This window comes from Glycine max, chromosome 7 (genome assembly GCF_000004515.6).
Source record: "Glycine max cultivar Williams 82 chromosome 7, Glycine_max_v4.0, whole genome shotgun sequence".
Lineage (NCBI taxonomy): Eukaryota > Viridiplantae > Streptophyta > Magnoliopsida > Fabales > Fabaceae > Glycine > Glycine max.
Window position 1 is genome coordinate 7,223,633 of NC_038243.2, and position 8,574 is coordinate 7,232,206.

Here is an 8,574-nt window from a genome sequence, read left to right on the forward strand (position 1 = left end):
AACCTAACTAATGGTTGTTAATGAACCAACATACAACAATTCTCCACCTTGGTTCAATAACAAAACATTAACAAAAACAGTGGCTGCAAAAATAGGATTCAATCACCCTTCAGTTGAATTAAGTCCAAACAATGGAAAAATTTGCTGCTTGGAAGAGCCTTTGTGATCATATCAGAAGGATTATGATAAGTTGAAATCTTCTTGACTATAACTGATCCTTGACCAATAACTTCTCTGACAAAATGCAGCTTAATATCAATGTGCTTTGTCCTCTGATGATGCACATAATTTTTGTATAAATCAATGACACTTTGGTTGTCACAGTGTACTGTGATCACTTCATTTTGTATCTTCAGCTCCTTTGCAATGCCTTCAAGCCACATAGATTTTTTCACAGCTTCTGTAAGAGCAATATACTCAACTTCAGTGGTTGATAAAGCCACTACCTTTTGAAAGCTAGCTTTCCAACTAATTGCAGTGCCAAAAGCAGTGAATACAAATCCTGTGAGGGATTTCCTGGAATCTAAACAGCCAGCATAATCAGAATCTACAAAACCTTTAATAGCAGTTGTTCTTTGGCTATTCCTAGCTCCACCATAAACTAGAAATCTTCCAAGTGATCCTCTGATATATCTGAGTATCCATTTCAGGGCTTGCCAATGTGCTTTGCCTGGATTTTCCATGAACCTACTTACTAGGCTCACTGCATGAGCTATGTCAGGGCGAGTACATACCATAGCATACATCAGTGACCCTAAAACATTAGCATATGAAATATCTTCCATGTAAATTATATCATCATGTGTCTTAGGTGCTTGACTTGTACTGAGCTTAAATTGTTGTGACATAGGAGTAGTTACAGGTTTGGAATTTAACATTCCAAACCTTTCAAGAACTTTTCTGAGATATAACTCCTGGGACAGATATATCAATTTCCTTTTTCTGTCTCGTTTGATTTCTATTCCCAATATTCTCTTGGCTGCTCCCAAATCCTTCATTTCAAATTCCCTGCTCAGCTCAGATTTCAATTTTTCAACCTCACTCTTGCTATTACTTGCTATCAAAATATCATCAACATATAATAGCAATATCACAAACTTAGCTTTAGAAGGAAATTTGAAGTAAACACAATTATCATAGTGACTTCTATGAAACTGTATGTGAGCCATAAATTCATTAAATCTCCTATTCCATTGCCTGGGGGATTGCTTTAAACCATGCAGAGATTTGTTTAATTTGCAAACATAATCCTCTTTACCTTTGACTTCAAACCCCTCAGGTTGTTTCATCAATATCACCTCATCAAGCTTTCCATACAAAAATGTTGTCTTCACATCCATTTTTTCTAACACAAGATCAAATTCTGCCACCATAGCCATAAGAATTCTGATTGACCTGTGTTTCACTACAAGAGAGAAAACTTCATTGAAGTCAATTCCCTCCTTTTGAGTGAATCCTCGAGCAACAAGTCTAGCTTTAAATTTGTCTGGTTCAACTCCTTGGATGCCTTCTTTCTTCTTGAAGATCCATTTGCAACTGACCACTCTAGAACTAGGTGGTTTTTTAATCAATTCCCATGTATGGTTGTCATGGAGAGACTTAATCTCTTCATTCATGGCACTTAGCCATTTTTCTTTCTCCTTACTAACTAAGACAACTTTAACAGTTTTTGGATCTTCCTCCAAAACTTCACTAGCAGCTACCAGAGCAAATGCTATTAGATCAGCATATCCATACCTCTTAGGTTGTTTTATTTCCCTTCTGATTTTATCTCGAGCTAGCACATAGTCAGCTTCTTCTTGTTCCTCTTCTTCAGATTTCACTTCATCAAGAGACCAATTAACAACTTGTGTTTCCGCATGTTTATCCTTAGTCTCCACCTCAAAATTTAATTTTTTAGAATCAGTTTCCTTACTCTGATCAATGCTGGATTGAACCATGTTGGGCTTGGTCTTGGTCTTGTAGGCCATTTAAGCTTCATTGAAGACAACATCACGACTCACTAAACACCTCTTAAAACCAGCCTCCAAACACCACAACTTATACCCTTTCACTCCCTCAGGATATCCTAGAAAAATGCACTTGACAGCTTTAGGTTCCAATTTGTCTTGCCTAATATGAGCATAAGCAACACAGCCAAATACCGTTAGCTGTTTTAGACTCGGTGGATGGCCAAACCAAATCTCCTCAGGGGTTTTAAAATTCAGAGTTGTTGAAGGACACTTGTTGATGAGATATACAACAGTCATTGCTGCTTCAGCCCAAAAAATCTTGGGTAATCTTGCACTCAACAACATACATCTCACTATCTCCAAAATGGTCCTATTGAGTCTTTCAGCTAAACCATTTTGTTGAGGGGTGCCCGCAACTGTCTTGTGCCTTGCAATGTCATTCTCTTTGCAAAACTCATTGAAAGGTTCAGAGCAAAACTCAAGACCATTATCAGTACGAAGCCTCTTGATCTTTCTGCCTATTTGGTTTTCCACAAGTGTTTTCCAACTTTTGAAGTTATCAAAAGCCTCATTTTTTGTTTTCTGAATGTAGATCCACAAATTCCTTGAGTAGTCATCCACAATGCTCAAGAAATACCTTGCTCCAGAATGAGAGAGAGTCTTGGTTGGACCCCAAAGATCAACATGAACATAATCAAGGGTACCTTTTGTTCTCTGCTGTCCAACATTGAATTTGGCTCTACAGGCTTTGCCATAGACACAATGTTCACAGAACTTTAATCTTTCCATTCTGTCCCCACATAGTAGCTTCTGTTTTGCCAATTCAATCAACCCTTTCTCACTTACATGGCCCAACCTCATGTGTCATAACGCAGTTTTTGATAAAACTCTTCCGGTTGTAGTGGCTACAGAGGCAATTACAACTTCACCATCTATAGAATAGAGGTCATTCTCCATAATTCCCCTCATGAAAATCATGGAGTCTTTAAATACATTCAATATTCCTTTTTCACCCTTGAACGCATACCCTCTTTTATCAAATTCACCAAGAGAGATTAAATTTCTCTTTAGCTCAGGTACATATCTGACCTCTGTGAGAATTCTTTCAGCCCCATCATGACACTTGAATCTTATAGACCCAATTCCTTCAATTTTGCAAGGTTTGTTATCTCTAAGGAGTACTAACCCATCTACTTGATCAGAAAATTGTTCAAACCATGATCTGTTTGGTGTCATATGCCATGAACACCTTGAATCCATTATCCATTTAGTTTTTAGATTCTTTTCAGACACCATCAGTGCCTCTGCATATTCATAACCATCATCTTGAACAATTGTAGCATTTCCTGAGTCCTTCTTCCTATTGTTACTGCCACCATTTTTGTGCCTTTCAGGACAAACTTTCCTTGTATGACCCTCCTTTTTACAGTGATAACATCTGATTTTGAAGATGTTTCCTTCACCATTCTTCTGGTTTTCTAGCTTTTGTTTCTTCTTATCAAATTTAATATCTTTCTTGAAGGTCTTGCCTCTTGCTGTCAGCCCTTCACCACTTGTAGAGGACTTCTTTTCCTTTCTTTCATTCAATTCCTTTGAATTCAGAGTAGCCTACACTTCATCAAGAGAAACAGAGTCTTTCCAAACAGTAATGTCTCTTTGAAATGATAGTAACTCTTAGGCAAAGAGCACAACAATAGCAAAGCTTGATCCTCATCATCAATGGTGACATCGATATTTTCAAGATCTAGAATCAGTTTATTAAACAAGTCCAATTGTTCTCATACTGATCTATCTTCATGCATTTTAAACGAATACAAAGACTGCTTTAGGTAAAGACGATTAACTAAAGATTTGGTCATGTACAAACCTTCAAGTTTTAACCAAACCCCAACAGCAGTTGTTTTCTTAGAGACTTGCCTCAGCACCTTGTCTCCAAGACTGAGAATAATTGCACTGTGTGCCTTCTGTAGTAGTGCTTTCTTATCCCCATTAGCCATCATTTTTTCAAGTTTGGCTTCTCAATCAAGTGCTTCCACCAGGCTCTGATTGGCCGAGCCCATTTCTTGAATCAAACTCAAAATCGCTCCACGCTCACCACACCAGTTTGTTGTGCCAAGATTAGATTTTACTTCACAAAAGAATGAGTTTCTTGTATGATCAAGAATAAGTAAAATACAGAAAAAGGGATGAACAAAAACACTTCACATAAATGTGATTTTTTCTAGAGAAAGAAAACTCTCAGCAGCCACTTTTATTCAATCTCTGTAGAATTTTTTCTCTGGTTACAGAATCTCTCTCTGAACTAGACTATGCAGTAAAAGAAATAGAAATACTATGTCAAGCCTAACTAACTTAACCAACTTAAAACTACCTACCTATTACATGTTATAATAGAATATTAGAGAACAGAAAAATAACTAAGTTGCTAAAGTCTAAGAGAACCTAACTAATTGTTGTTAATGAACCAACATACAACAAACCCAATAACCTAATGCCTTGATCAGATGACATGGATGGTGGGATAAAATAGAAATAAAGGTGTTGACGACATTGATGGTGACACTCAGAATGGTGATAGTGATGATAGTTGCGGTGTGATGATGAAATGGTGGAGACAACATCAAATGACATCGTGGCAAAATGGTAATAGTGATAATAATTAATATGTTTTTTAAAACTAAAAAATCAAATTTGCATAACTTTTTTTTTTAATTTTGATAATAAATATAAAACTATTTTAAAATTAAGTTAAAAAGTAATTCAACTCTATTTTTATTAAATATATTTTATTTTTAAAATTAAAAACCAAAAACTCATAATTAGTCCAAACAATTCTTTAGTTAGTTAATTTTCCACTTATTAAAAAATTAATTAATTTCATTTAAATGCATCAATTCCTGTCATTTATAACTTTACTTTACAACATTTTTTTTATCACTTTTCTTTAACTTTAGCCTTTTACAATTTTTATTTCGTCACAAATATATTAAAAGTAGTTTAATATAGAAACTTCAGGCTCACAACAATTGCTATAATTTTTTTTTTGGAGTGGATTGCGAACCTGATCGAGGAATATAGTATATTCTCTCGTTCATTAGTCTGAAAGGGAATTATTCGTTAGCGTTTAGTCATTTCACCATTCGATAGTCTCGGTTTCCGTACCAACAAAAATAAAGTGACTGTACCGATATATTAATTGTTTGATTTAAGAGAAATAAAGATTAATTTATCCTTTCATAAAAGATTATTTTTTCAGCATCGCCACCCATATAACTAATTTTATGTACACATTTATTATTTTAAAAACTGTGTAGTAGATAAAAAAAAAAGTAGATTGAAGGAGTAGTAAGCTGAAGTGGGTGACGAGCTAAAATCACCAGCACGATTAGAAATTTCATGAAAAAAACGAGTATTTTGGGGAGTTATTTTGAGTGAACATTTCCTCATATTTTTCTCATTTTAGAGCAGAAGTTTGAATGTGTGGGTCCCTCCCTTTTTTTTTAAAAAAAAAAATTCACTCCATCTCTTGATGTAACATCGGATTACTTAGGTAATGCTCTAAATAGTATTTTAAATTATACTGGCAATCTGTTTTCAAAATTTACAAGTTTTTAAGCAATATGAGTATCGTTTAATTGTGTGACAGCTATGTCTTTTTTTTTTCCTTTCTCTTTTGTCAAGCTTAAAAGTTCCTATAAGCGAATTAAGAAGCTTAAGATAACTAACGTAATTTATTTTACTCTTGTGAAATGTTTGATTTAGGTTATATGTTGAGTAAAATTAGTTGAAAAGCAAATTAATAATTGAAAGTTGGAAATTAATATATACAAGTTCAAAAATTATTTTATTAAATTATAAATATTTGATAAAATTAATCGTTGAAGTAGTAAAAAAATATAAAATAAAAAAAATAATAAAATCATAATTTATTTAAAAATAATAACTAAAAAATTGAATAAATATATTAAGGATTAAAAATTAGAAATTAACATTTTAAAAAATATTATTTCAAATAACGTTTAAAAAACATTAGAAGTTATTAAAAAAAATTATTTACACAACTGTCAGATAAATTTTTTAATTAATAAAAAAAATTAAAAACTAATTAAAATAAATTGTCATACATTAATGATTAAGAAGAGATGAAAAGAAATAGAGCGGTACCAAAATGCTTATACATATGTAGGATCCCATCTTAATATTATGCTTCATCTAATTTTGGATGGAAAGAGAAGCATGATATTAAAATACGACTCTACATATATACAAACTTTCACATATATGCAAGCTTCCACACTTAAGAAGTCTTAAAGTCATAATACTTAAAAAAAAACTCTATTAATAGTCTTGCATTATTACTATAAATGTTTACACATCAACCAAATTAGAAATTATTATTTTTTATATAACTTTTAAAACGTGGCTTACATTATATATCACGGTATCACCTATAAGTACCCATAAGTCAGCACTCAGCAAAAAGAACACATAATTAATTTTTGCCGATCAATCGATCTACCTAGCAAATGTTGGGTTGAACATAACCCATGTTTTTTTCAATTCACCAAGTGCTTCCTTTTTCGTTTGCAGCTTAAGAAAACGTGAACAAATGTTTGCAAGACTGAAAACTAAATACGCATTTAATTCCCCTCCAAACACCTTTCCCATCCTTTCTTCACCATGAAACTTAAAAATGTTCAGTTCTAGTTATGTTGTAGTTTTATGGAATTGTGGTTTGAAATTATATCTAAAAAAAACTTGGATATTAGTACTTCTTTTATCATTGAAGCGAGATGTTTTTTTAACAAAATATTTTTTACATACGGTTAGCAAGAATTTTGATCAACAAGTTAAAAGACTTAATTATACCATAATTTGCTGATATCTAAAAAAAAAAAAATCAAATTTATAGTATACAAATAGAATAAATTAGCTCATGGAAGATGTATTTTTGCCATACTATTTCTGAAACAATAAAATTTGTATAATATATTTTCCATATTCTGAAACAATAACGTTTTTGATAAATCATATTTTTAATCTCTCATAAACTAATTTGATGTTATTAACTAATTTGAAAAGATAAAAAATTAAAAATATACTTAAACTTACATCTAGCTGTCATTTTAAATTTATTGATTATATAATAAGTTATGTGTCTATCATATCGTTAATTACTTGATCACATAGACTAAAATAAAAATAGAGAAAAAATATATATGTAAAAAATTTTAAAATTTTTGTTTACAGACTAATAATATTTTTTTAAAAAAAAAGTTTAGAGAAAAAATATAATTAATCTTTTAAAAATTAATATAGTCAGTACTATATTTATTTAAAATTAATTCATCTATATATTTATAGATTTTAAATTAATTTAACAATTTATTGTTGTAAAAATAAATATATTTTAATAATTATTTATTTGTTTAAATGCATTTAAACAGTATGGTGAAAGGAAATGTGTGAATGCAACAGAATGGTTATAATCACATTTGATGACAAGTTGCTTAGTTTTCGAGGCATTATTGGTGAGTCTATATACGATGTTGTACGGACGAAGTTGACGTGTTTTTAACATTGTACCGTTTCCTCTACTTTTAACTGTGCAGTGCTGCTGTGCCCCCACAGTTGCTGCACCTGCACTGCACATCACAGCACCACACTACTTCCCCCTATATTTTTCTCTCGCTTTTCATGCCTCTCATTCCCTAAATAATATCAAAACAATAACTATAAATATCACAAAGGGACATATTTTATGCTGGTAGCATGAAAATAGGCGGGGAGAGTGGAAATAAAGTGGGGCCTATTAATATTTTTTAATTCTATTTCTTATTTATTTTTATTCATTTCTTTCTTTTTTATTTATTTTTCATCCCTTTTCTCTCTTTTAATTTATTTTTATTTATAAATTTTAAAAGATATTTTCTCTCTCTTTTTCCCAACAATAACATTAAATTAGGCTGTGGGGGTTACAAATTTCTGATTTTCGATTTTTCGATCAACAAAATGTTTTCGGCAAAATTCCACCACTATTCTGTTACTTCCATCGTCATTGTGACCATCGTTGCCACAATTCCACCCCACCACTCCCCATAATTTTAAAAATCGAATTGGTTATTGATTGAGTCAAGGCATTGTGTTATTACATTGACCCGCATGGTCAAGTCTTTATTAAAACAAATTTAAATTCTAAATTCAACCTTAATTGATCTGCATGACTCAATGTGTTTCCTCCCTTGGACGTGATCTGACTAGGGTTAGTGGATCATCAGTTTAATCACAAACCTGACTTGATCATATCGGGTTGCATTAAGTTCAATGCATGATTGATTCGATAGGCAACTCGACTCGTCCAAACCTTTGGTCACAATCAAACTGACTAGGTTGATCCAGGTTTTAAAACACTGTCATCATCATTCCACCGCTACTACTGTCACCATCCCCATCCACCACTACTGTCACTATTGTTGTCGCCACTATTTCACCCCACTACCATCATCACCACCACCACCATTCCATCGGCATCATCACTATTGCCACACCATTATTGTTGTCACTCCCAACCCGCTACTTTTGTCAGTCCCATTATTTCACAGCAGAATAAGATAAGATAAAA